This window comes from Amaranthus tricolor, chromosome 13 (genome assembly GCF_026212465.1).
Source record: "Amaranthus tricolor cultivar Red isolate AtriRed21 chromosome 13, ASM2621246v1, whole genome shotgun sequence".
NCBI classification, from domain to species: Eukaryota; Viridiplantae; Streptophyta; class Magnoliopsida; order Caryophyllales; family Amaranthaceae; genus Amaranthus; species Amaranthus tricolor.
The window spans coordinates 19,115,489-19,128,132 of NC_080059.1; positions in this window are offsets into that span (position 1 = coordinate 19,115,489).

Below are 12,644 nucleotides of genomic sequence, written 5' to 3' on the forward strand. Positions count from 1 at the left end.
AACCACTTAAATACAATAATATATACCAAATAGTGTTCTGTGCCAAGTTTCGTGCAACACAAACCACGTTTGAGCTAATTTATGCGCGAAAGTGCCAAAAAAGCTTAAAAACCCATAAAATTGCAACTTAAAATGTAATTTCTGGCATATGACTATTATTTTCAATTATAACCACTTCAACAGAATAATATATACCAAATAGTGTTCTGTGCCAAGTTTTATACAAAATTAACCAAGTTTGAGCAACTTTATGCGCAAAAGTGCCAAAAAAGCTTTAAAACCCATAAAATCGCAACTTCAAACTAGCATATGACTATTATTTTCAATTCTAACCACTTCAATATAATAATTTATACCAAATAGTGTTGTTTATCAAGTTTCGTGCAAAACATACCAAGTTTGAGCTACTTTATGCGCGAAAGTGCCAAAAAAGCTTTAAAACCCATAAAATCGCAACTTAACACGTAGTTTGTAGCATATGACTATTATTTTCAATTATAAACACTTCAACAAAAAAATAGATACCAAATAGTGTTGTGTGCCAAGTTTCTTCAATATAAACCAAGTTTGAGCTACTTTATGCTCGAAAGTGCCAAAAAAGCTTAAAAACCAATAAAATCGCAACTTAGCACGTAATTTCTAGCATATGACTATTATTTTCAATTCTATCCACTACAGCACAATCATATATATCAAACAGGTTTGTGTGCCAAGTTTCGTGCAAAACAAATCAAGTTTGAGCTACTTTATACGCGAAAGTCCAAAAAAAAGCTTAAAAACCCATAAATCGAATATTGTTGTGTACCTTTATTGTTGTCCATTTCGGAAATGTGGCTCTGGATATAGATCCCATTTCTCCACGCACTTTCTTCATTGTGTTGAAATATATATATATATATATATATATATATATATATATATATATATATATATATATATATATATATATATATATATATATATATCAATGCATGTAATATTATTAATGTAACACTATATATATAAATAAATAAATATATATATATATATATATATATATATATATATAAATATATATATATATACATAAATATATATATATATATATATATATATATATATATATATATATATATATATATATATATATATATACATATATATATATATATATATATACATATATATATATATATATACATATATATATATATATATACATATATATATATATATATATATATATATATATATATATATATACATATATATATATATATATACATATATATATATATATACATATACATATATATATATATATATATATATATATATATATATATATATATATATATATATATATATATATATATATGTAACACTTAATTAAATGATAATTGTTAAAATTTATAAAATTACGTACGCATTCGACAAGGCTTTGAACTTTGTGTTGCGAGGCAAGCTTTGAGGTTTTTTTAATGAGTCGAAGATGTGCAGAGTGTTCTTTAAAGGTCATATGACCAAGAGTATCCAATTCAAACTACAAACGCAAATTTAAAATCAACAATTTAGAGATTATGTGAACTTAAAAATCAAAAGATAAGTTCATTTTCAAAAATAAAACTTACTCTTCCACATATGGAGCCAGAATGAACGTGTGATTAGATGCAAGGGAATTATTCAAAGCAGTCTCAATGTATGCTTTGACGTCATTTGGATCATTTACGCTTTTAGTACCCGAAGTCGACTCAGGACAAAACCATCCAATTTTTATTGGAGGTTCGCAAGAATTTAGCTCCTCGTAAGCCGCACTAAACTCACGAATAAGAAAATTTTGTCAGTAATTCAGTTGTTAATAAAATTAAAGAATAATTCCTAAATTGTAAGATAATGAACATCACCTCATGTAGACATGGATAAGAGCTACATTCAACATTTCTCCTCTCAAGAATTGCCCAATGTCACTAGGACCAATAATTACAAATGGGCTCTCAACAAAGCAGAATTGTTCCTTCTGCAGGGTTAGAATGATTGGGTCTTCCTCACGAAGGCGAGATGCAAATGTGTGCAGCCATTTGCAATCTTGAGAGAGATCTTTTAGCTCCGCATCAATCAAAATTGGAGTGATTGCCATCGACTTTGACCCGGTCGACACCTTTGATGAGGAACCGATCTCTTTTCTAGAGTCCTTTGGACTCTTTTGCTATTTCAATTTATACACTTAAATTAATGTAAGCATGCCATTAAAAAATTAAAAATAAATAAGATAAAAATGATTATTACCATGGTAGTGAATCGGACCCAAGCATATGGCCATGTGACGAAACTACCTAAGGCGTCTGATAGTTTCTCAAGGCTCCATTCTGGCATTGAAACCGAGAGTGAGAAATTTTCAAACCCCTTTAGAATAGTTTCCACGGTCACACTGATGTGGCCACTGGTAACAGGCATCGAATGCACTGTTTGGCCCTCTTTGGTTGGCTGTGCCACACCATATGCAACCTCAGTTAAGTCGCCATCACTAGCTCACCTAACTGAAGCAGCAAAAGAGAACAAGGAGTCGCCTGCTGAAAATTAATAAGTTCTTATATATTTAAAAACTATATACCTGTACCACTGGCTCGGGAGTTGAATCCGGATTTTGAGCAACGGAGTTCATGGTCTTCGGTGTGTGATTTCACCCTTCAGGGGGCTGAGGTGCTACGGGGGTAATGGGCTCGGGTGTTGGCTCGACCGAAGCGTTAAGATCCCCATGTTGACTTTGCTGATCCTCGACAATCAGGTTTGCCAAGTCAACAGTGTGTGCTCTCATCTTCTACAACACGAGTGCCACTTTGGCAAGAGCGTCCTTCGTAATTTCTGCTCGGAGGGTTGCTACTTCATCAGGTGGCATCTTTCGAGATTGGGTAGCAACACACTCTTTATCGAATGCCTTCTTTAACCCCACATGGACGCCTCCTTTTCTGACTACCCGCCCCCTATGGTCTTTCACTAAGACCATATGCAATGCATCAATATTGACTCTTACGGTGAACTCTCCAGTAGCTTCTTTTTCCTTCCAGCCCATCTGTTCAAATAAAAAGTGACATATATAACAATTAGTATATGTAAATCAAATCCAAAAAATACAAAACAAATCAAGGATATACTTAATAATTTCAAAACTCACCACAGCATCAGCAACCTTCTTTGTTCCCAGATCAGTAATGGTAAATTTACCACTTGCATCTCGGGAGTGAAGCCCGCAATACCATTCTCGCACCCGATCTCCAGCAGGAGTATTCACGGATGCGGAGGTAGTCGTAGATGAGGGCGTGGCTGGACTTTGATTGGGGTATAAACCCACATCCACCCACTCTTTTCGAACCTCATCGTACGTTTTTGGGCCCAAGCGATGGTAAAACTTCCTTTTGCTTGCTGATTCAGAAGCTTTACCACGCTTTTCCTAATTAATCAATAAAAATCAAATGTCATATATTAGTTTAATGATTGAATCAAAAGAAGTAAATTCAAATCAAAAGCTATAATATAATATGGAATACTTACAACTTCAATAGGAATTGTTCTTTTGGCAACAAAACCCTCCCATTCATTCTTTGATATGTGACCCCATATTTCGTAGGGCATCTTCGAAGGTTCTTGCTCTCCACCTTCGTTTCCCGTTTTGACCTTTTTGGTCGTACGGGCACGCTTCTTCGTGATCCAGCCAGTTACTAGCTTGGATTTGAAATCTTTGAATCTTTCAGCAACAGCTGAAAGAAACACATTCTTCTTCTCCTCATCGTTCTCGATGTGAAAAACATTCTACCAAAAAATTTATATTTATTAGTGTCAATTAAATTAATTTTAAAATGAAACTAAATGAATAAAAATAGTAAAGTTGCTTACCACAGTTCCCTTCCATAGAGAGTTCTTTAAACCCTTTGGAACCTCGTTCCATGCGTACAATATGGAAATCTTGCGGATACATAGGCCCACTTGTTTTCCATATTGCCTATGCCATTTTCCACAGGGTTGATCCAACGCATGGGTTCTGTGACTTTGACATTTTTCGTAGGACCTCGCCCTTTTCTTTTCTTAGTGGTAGTGGGAGCATCCGTTAGTCGGGCGTCTTCAGTGTCATAATCATTGTTAAGTGGTGTAGCGTCTTCAGCCATACGCTCGTATCTAACAATTTGGTCCTCTTCAGTGTCATAACTATGATGCTCATTATCCGAGTTCTCAATCTCGGGGACAAATTCGTCTCTGAAAAGATGCATTGTATATCAGTACATGAAAGAGTATGAATAGAAATATATTAGAACATAGGAACGTAAATTCAATTCTATGACTATGACTATGATTTACAATTCTAACCACTTCAACACAATAATATATACCAAATAGTGTTGTGTGCCAAGTTTCTTGCAGAAAAAACCAAGTTTGAGCTACTTTATTCGTGAAAGTTCCAAAACAACTTTAAAAACCTTAAAATTCATACCTTGTGAATCACTTAATTTAAATATAGTCCTTTTGTGTGATCTACACGCATATAACCAACATCTACATCATCTTAATCCACTGAAATTGGATTGATAAAGGGCGGAGAGTCTTCAAAAGCTTCATATCCTTCCTCATCCTCAACATCACCTATACCAAGGATGCTTCTTTTTCCCGGTACAACAATAGACCATTTTTTATCAGACGGGTCTACAATTTAGAATACTTGCTTGGCTTGTGCGACTAGTATCAATGGCTCCTCACTATCACGCAAACGAGCTAAGTCTACAAGAGTGAATCCACATGGGTCGTCATTTTTTATGCATCGTCGATTATTATCTACCCACTTACATTTGAAAAGACCAATAGTCAAAGTAGAGTAGTCAAGCTCCCATATTTCATGTACCCGCCCGTAGTATACCAATTTAACATCAACCGGCGCTTGATCCTTAGCACTCACGTAAAATGTAGATGACGCCAAAATAGAAACCCCACTATTCTGTAGATAAATTGACTTCTTATCTTGACCCTCAGTCCAAAATGTGAAGCCATTGACATCGTAACCCTCATATTTGTTGAAAACATCACGAGCTCCAAAAGCTAACCACTTAACAATTTTCGATACACCCTTAAGTTCTTCACTTATTACTCAATCATGAAACCAATCAATAAACGTCTTGTTATGCAACTACAATAATATCCTATCCCTTTTACAAGGATATTTTGCGCGCAATATATCTAAATGCTCACTCAAAAAAGGATGGACTTCAGGAATATGATGCAACACATACAAGTGTGCTTGTAGAAGACAGTCTCGAGGAGGTGTGATCGATTTGGAGCCAATTGTTCCTTTTCCCTCATGCCTTTCTTCATGTCGAGAGGTGGGAAGTCCAATAGGCTTTGCCATGGCTAAATACTTGGCTATAAAGTTACTAATCTCATTGCTCACAGTGCCTTGAACCATACTCCTTTTGGGTTGTGCAGGATTCATCACCTTGTTTTGTAAAACACCCATGTGTCTTTCAAAAGGATAACACCACCTTAAAAAAACTGGACCCAAAAGCTTGATCTCACGAACGAGATGGACAATAAGATGAACCATTATGTCAAAGAAAGAAGGAGGAAAATACATCTCAAACTTGCATAAAGTTACAATCACGTCGACTTGCAGAGCATCAATTTTAAAAGGATTAAGAACTTTACTACAAATTGTGTTGAAGAACGAACACAGCTCGGTAAAAGCTAATCTCACATGTTTTGGCAGTATTCCACGGATTGCAATTGGTAAGAACACTTACATCATTACATAGCAATCGTGAGATTTCATGCTTCCCAAATTCAACTCACCATTTAGGGTCACGAATCTCTTCATGTTGGATGAGTACCCAGACGGAACCTTAATGCCATACAAAGACTCACAAAATGCCCGTTTCTCTGCTTTGGACAATGTGTAGCAAGCTGGAGGAAAATAAACTTTGTCATTACTTATCTTCTTCTTACCGCCCTTTCCATTAATACTGCCACCAACTTCATCAACTCTATTTTCTTTTCTTACTCACCTTAACATGTGCCCACAACTCCAGACGAAGACCCTTACATTCAAATCAATCTCGTACGGCCCTAACATCCTTTGTCTTACCTGGAATGTTCATGAGAGTCCCGAGTATGGCATTGCATACATTTTTCTTTATATGCATAACGTCAAGATAATGCCTAACCTGTAGATCTCTCCAATATGGGAGCTTCCAAAAGATTGATTCTTTTTTCCATAATCGGTCTTCACCCCCTTGCACTTGCCTTTTGCCAAATACAGTCTCAACTCCCTTAACATGTTCATAAACCTCATAATCGGTCAACGGTCAACGAGCTACACGGTCCTCAACCTCCCCGTCGAACATCTTCTTCTTCTTACGATATTGGTGATCTCATGGGAGGAACTTTCGATGGTGCATGAATACGTGTTTGCACTTAGGAATCCACGTGGATTCCATGTCATCAATACATATTGGGCATGCTTTCTTCCCTTTGTTCTTATACCCCGATAAGTTGCCATATGTCGGAAAATCATTAATGGTGCGTAAAAGCATTACACGAAAGGTGAACTCCTCATTAGCATATGCATCAAACACGGTATCGCCTTCATCCCACATCTTTCTCAAATCCTCAACGAGACGTGCAAGATATACATCTATGTCATTGCCATGTTGTTTAGAACCCGAGATAAGAAGCGAAAGCATAATATACTTACGCTTCATACACAACAAAGGTGGCAAATTATAGATCACTAACAGTACTGGCCAAGTACTATGTTGAGAACTAAGATTTCCGAATAGGTTCATTCCATCCGTACACAGTCCGAGCCTTAAATTACGAACCTCATCCCCAAAAGTCTTATGCAACCTATCAATACTCTTCCACTCCGGAGAATCAGATGGATGTGTGAGCAAGTGACCTTTCTTCACCCTTTCTGCATGCCACCTCAAATTTAACTTATCTTTCTTTATAGAAAACAAGTGCTTGAATCTAGGTATTATTGGAAGATATCACAATACCTTAGCCGGGGGCCCTTTAGCATCACCAGCCCCTTTACGCTTGTAGCGCAATAAGCCACACCTAGGACACTCTTCTAAGTTCTCGTTTTCATGCCGATACAATACACAATCATTCAAACACGCATGAATCTTCTCGTACTCTAAGCCGAAAGGACACATGAGCTTTTTGGCATAATATGTCGACTTTGGAAGTTCATTTCCCTCAGGAAGCATCTCACCTAACTTTTCTAATAACATTGTGAAACTAGTGTCACTCCAATTGAACTTTGACTTAATGTTGAAAATTGTCAACACTGCTGTTAGTTTGGTGAACTTTGTACATCCAGGGAACAAAGGCTTTTGAGAAGCCTCTGTCAACAAGTCAAAAACACGAGGACGTTTTCCAAACTCATCCTCAACTCCCTCCATCATCTCATCAACACGATCCACATCCTCATCGACGTTCTCTTCATCTGTCTCATACCCATCAACATGATCTACTACATCCTCATTGACATTAGCCACATTATTGACGTCCTCAACAACACTTTTCTCTATGTAAACTCCCTCCTCACTATGCCAAACCCAAACATGATGTTGAGGCCTAAACCCACGTCGAAGTATGTGCTCCCTAAGGATATCAACACTATCTACCTTTGATACATTGCCACAAGTGACACATGGGCAATAAAAATCAACTCCCCCCGTCCTAACTTGATGTTCAACCGCAATACTACAAAATTCTAATACGCCATTAGTAAATTCTGACGATTCAATGCTTCCATACATCCAACAACGATCTTTTGTCATCCTAATTAGTGTGGTTAATTAATTCAAAACAAGATTAATAACAACTTTTAACATATATACTTAACAAACTCTAATTAACCACAAAATTAAGTAATAATCATTCATTTAACCCTAGTTTACAATATTAATAGTAAACCATCATAATCTATAAATTGTTCAAAAAATATGTATATTCTAATAAGAAGATTTTTTTAACCCAAGTAATAATAAATTTAACCATAAACAACCCTAATTAAACCTAATTTACAAACTATAAAAAAATTATGATAAATTTAAAACTTAAAAACCACAATTACATACAAATAACAAATTACTTAAAAATATAACAAAACATGAAATGTATGATAAATTTAAAACTTAAAAACAACAACTACATACACATTGATAAATTATGATAAATTTAAACCTATTTTACATAATCAAAATGAAAATTATACCTTGAATTTTCGTGGGTTTTGGGTTGTGTATAACCTATACAATGAAAAAGAAATTAGTATAAAAAAAACTAAGCCCTAAAACACAATTAATGAAGCTTGAACAACAATGGGTTTGAGAACTAAGCTTTAAAAAATTATACCTTGAACAAGAGCAAGAACTAAGCCCATTTCGTGGGTTTTTCGTGGGTTTAAGAAGAGTAACAAAAATGTACGTACAGTCGTGCAGTTTGAAGCAGTAGATGATGAAGAAGAGCAACAATGATGAAGAAGAGCAAGAACAAAGACGATGAAGAAGAGGAATTGAAGAGAAGAAACAATCATGGGTTTTTTGAAGAGGGTTTTGAAAGAGAATGAAACAGTCGTGTTTTTGAACAATGAAACAGCAGAATGAAGAATGAATGTTTTGCAGTTTAACGTTAAAAGGCGGGTTTTTGAAGAGGTTATATGTTGCGGGCAAAGCAAAAACCGCAGCATTTGATGATCCACAAGCTTATATGTTGCGGGCTACTAGGAAACCGCAGCATTTGTTGACTATTTTTTTTTCCTAATTCTTTTTCCTATTTATTGCTGCGTATAATAAAAACCACAGCAAATGATTAGCAGCAGATACCTTTTTTTCTCACTAGTGAATAGACTTCCTTTCAATTATGAAAACAAAGGTCACATTAATATCACATTCACGGGTTAACATTATGGATGTGTGTGGTTTGGATATGAATCGTGTCTAATAAAACAAAGGTTAATCAATACTTGAGATTATTGTAGGAAAATTAGATAAAAATTGAATTATTATGAATAGTTTTTCTTTTAAATAAATCATTTCTTTAAGGAGGAGAGGCAAACTAGGCTATTTAAGAAATAAGTGTGAGCTTTGTTCCGATGAAGCAGGAGATATTCTTCATGTCGTTAGAGATTGTGTGTTTGTTAAAGAGGCTTGGGCTCATACAAATTTTGTTTTACCAATAGATTTCTTTAATGCTAGTTCTTTTCGGAACTGGTTACGTGCTATATTATATGCTTGTAACAGTAGAAAAGCCGCTTTGTGTATTTTATTTTTTTTGCTTGGCGCCTTTGGGGTGATAGAAATGATAGAGTTTTTGGAATGATATTTTAGTGCATGTTTAATTTCTTTTGTAACAGGTACAAGCTTATGTTCAAGAATGGGTGTAACACTCCATTATTTATTCTGCCATAATATGTTTATTTTAATCAATTTAAAAGAATTAATAAAATTAAAAATGTGTTGCATTTAAAATAATTAAACAAATTTTATTTATTTAGTAGCTATATTTAATATGAAATAGACACTCATATTATTAATATCATTATTTTGCAAAATACTTAATGGATAGTGTGTTGGATTTCTCCCCAAGTGGATAAAAGAAAATTAAAAATTATTTAATATGTGTAGGCTAAGTTAATTTGGGTCATGAAAGTAAAAATACCTAAATTGGGTAAGAGTTTGAATGAGATGAAATGTGATATATACTACATTACTACTACCCCATTTATTTCTTCACTCCTCCTACTCCTTATTTATTCCTAAAACCTTTCCTCCCTCACAGCTCACTTCTCTCTTCCATGGTTGCCACCTACTGCCGCCACCTACAGCCTCCGGACAGCCATAGCTTCCGCCAGACAGCCACCTCCGACTGCTAGACCCACCGCCAATAGTGGCTTTGTGGGTACTTGTTTTCTTGCTCCCATCTCATTTTTGTAAGCTATTCTTTATTATTCCTTTGTTTTGAGCAATTAATTTCATATTTTCTCTCTAGTAATTTGAGTGAATTATATTGAGTTGTTATGGGCAAGAGTTAAAATTGTGATTCAAGAATGTTCCAATTTAGGGTTTGGATTGGGATTGAGACTAAGGATTGAATAGTGTATTCAAGATGTGTTTTAATAGTGTTAGAGTACATAGACAACTTGGTTGATGATGTTATTGAAGTTTAGATTTGGTTTTTATTATTGTATGTGATGTTGGATGAATTGTTAGTAGTTGTTCGGTACTATTGATATACAACTTGTTATAGGTAAGAGTAGTAATGGTAAATTGAACATGAATTAATTAAAAATTATTATGGGAAGAGTAGTAATGATGATTTGAACAAGGATAGACTTGAAATTATCAGGAATGAAAATAATAGTAGTATGCAATACTTTTGGTGTTTTTGTGGTGTTTCGTGATTAAGAAAGCTTTGTGAGCTATTCTTCTTCTCTTTTTATTTCCTCATAGTTTTATGTTGAAATATTATCTTATTTTGTTAAAATATGTTGTTGGATTGATGTTGGATGGGTAAAAGTTGGATGCGCTTCATTTGAACAAATAATGGTTTAGAAGCATTATTAATAGCACATTATGATGTTGAAATTGATTAAAGTTATGGATAATTTTTGGTTGGCTTGTTATCGTTATTGAAATTATTGGTATTATTATGATTCTAAGAATAAAGAATTTTAATTCCATATAAATCCTTAATATACATAATAATATTAAAGTAATGTGAATCGTATCACTATTTCAATTTGATGTATTACAAATCTAATTTTATTCATAAAATAATTCTTCTTATAATGTATTTTATTATTGAATTGATTTGAAAAGTTGGATGGTCTAAATATGCATTTTAAGTCACGAGCTATTCTCTATTTTATAAGCTTAAGTATGCGTGGCGAGTGCTCGGATGTTCTAAAAATGTGTTAATACTAGTGAATAGTTTAAAGGCTACTTTTCATAGTATTTAGTAGCTCTTAATGAGATTAGTAGACTTATAAGACCTAATTTAAATATGGTAGGTGCTCACTTCATAAGAGATTATACATACCTATGTTGGTGAATGTTTTAACTTTTGCATAGTGCCAACAGCTTCAAGTATGTACACGCAGTAACGAACCCTTATATGCAATTTTCTTTAAGACATTAATGTTTATTGTAATAATATGCATTGTATCAAAACTATGAGATAATAGTGAGTGCACTTTATATGAAGAGCTATTGATTATGAAATCCTTGCGCCTAGACTAGTTTAGAGAATGTGAGTACTAGTAGAAGGCGGGGACCATCCCCTTATTTATCTAAGAATCGGATATGTCTTGAAGTTAGAATTATTCCTTTATAGGTGAATTTCATGATTTGTTTGAGTTGGTCAGTGGGTTTTGCTATCCCAGGGCACTCATTAATAGTAGAAAGCGGGAGTTATTCCCATTTGATAAAGCATTAGATCATGCTTAATTGACGTGACTCCACTGGATTAGTACCTCTAGTTGGTTTAGTTTCCTAGGTGAGATCCGAGAGGATCACCGTACAGGAGGTGTGAGCATACTTGCGTCATTGGGAGCCGGATGGCCGATACTGCCCTTAGATCGAGGTGTTTCCATGTGGGCCTTGCAAACCCCAATATGGTATAGCGCCTTTGGGGCACCTCCTATCTTTGTAATATGCAACCAATGGAATCAATCATTGGAAAGATTATCAGAGACTTCCGAAAAGGATTTGATTGAATCAATGCGGGTCTTTGCCTTGATGGTTTTCCATTTCAGAGAACGAGACAAGGGAGAATTAAAACAGAGGATGACGGCAAATAGAGATATGGATAGAAAAGTAAAGAACTTGGAAAGAGAAGATATGAAAATGCAGAAGAAAATGGTTCTAGCTCATGGTGACTCGGACGGTCTATCATTGTCTGGCCATGTTGTTTATCAGAGTGACACCAGCAACAAGAAAATGGCTGGGAATGTCTGAAATGAAGAAGGAAGGTTTGCTTATTAAAGGGTCACGTGCGTCACACGTGATAGTCAAAGGTTAGTTTTGACAGTCAAACTCTCAAATCCGTTAGAAGGTAGTCTTTTGCAAACAAAAGTATTATATAAGGTAGTTTTTTGCAAAAAAAATTAGATAAGGTAGTTTTTTGCAAATTCAGGTATAGAATAGGTAGTTTCATAGAATTTTCTCTAAATTTTTTTAATTTTTAGCTAAGTGTAGTTTAGGATATACATAATCAAAATTGTGCATTAGATTGCGTAAAAAATGAAATGTAGCAAGTATAATGGAATGGAGGAAGTACTAAAACAATAAAAGACTTGGACACGTGTCACTACAACCATAAAAGTTTTCCCTCCCAATTCTACTACTTAAATTATTTTAGGTAATTTTTTATCTTTAATTTTATTAATTCATCATTTATCTATACATCTATACATCATATCATACTATATACTAAAGTAATAGAAGATTTGGACACATGTCACTGCAACAATAAAAGTTTTCTCTCTCAATTCTAATATTTAGGCTTTTAGTTAATTTTAATTTTAGATTGAATATTCATACGCTAATAGTGGTGGGAATATTTGCAAGGCCGAATAATTATGTTAACTAATTAAGTTTTATTGATAATTATATTATTTA